Source organism: Penaeus monodon, chromosome 22, assembly GCF_015228065.2.
Source record: "Penaeus monodon isolate SGIC_2016 chromosome 22, NSTDA_Pmon_1, whole genome shotgun sequence".
In the NCBI taxonomy this organism is placed as follows: Eukaryota; Metazoa; Arthropoda; class Malacostraca; order Decapoda; family Penaeidae; genus Penaeus; species Penaeus monodon.
The window spans coordinates 7,608,316-7,608,711 of record NC_051407.1 but is presented as its reverse complement, the minus strand read 5'-3'; the positions used below and the strand labels follow the sequence as shown (position 1 = coordinate 7,608,711).

At 29.8% G+C, this 396-nt stretch overlaps 1 protein-coding gene across 2 annotated transcripts in view; it reads left to right on the top strand.

Moving 5' to 3' along the window:
* Nucleotides 1–396, top strand: part of LOC119586877 (pupal cuticle protein 36-like) — a 21,939-nt gene that overhangs the window by 12,606 nt on the left and 8,937 nt on the right. The gene's annotated exons all lie outside the window — the stretch shown is intronic.

Sequence of the window (396 nt, the reverse complement as noted above, 5' to 3'; positions counted from 1 at the left end):
AACATGCACACATATACACACAAGCAAAAACACATATACAGGGCTCATACCACGAATCTAATAGAATCCTATGTTAACTGATGTCGCGGTAGATTATTTTGAATATTAAACACTGAGAAAAGTGGTCATAACTTTGAAAAAAATTAATGATCTTAATGATGGTGTTGGTAATACTATTATCTTAATGTATGTAATAATGAGCATGATGACTGAAATTGTTATCCTTATTATTACTGATTTATCATTCTTGCTGTTGCCATTTTTTGTTGCTCAAATTTTGTCTTGCTCTTCAAATTACTCATAATTACCCTATGATTTATCTTAATTAGGGTATTCTTCAATTTATAATGAAAAACATAGGTGACACGTGTCAACAAATTCAGTTTGATGATGATG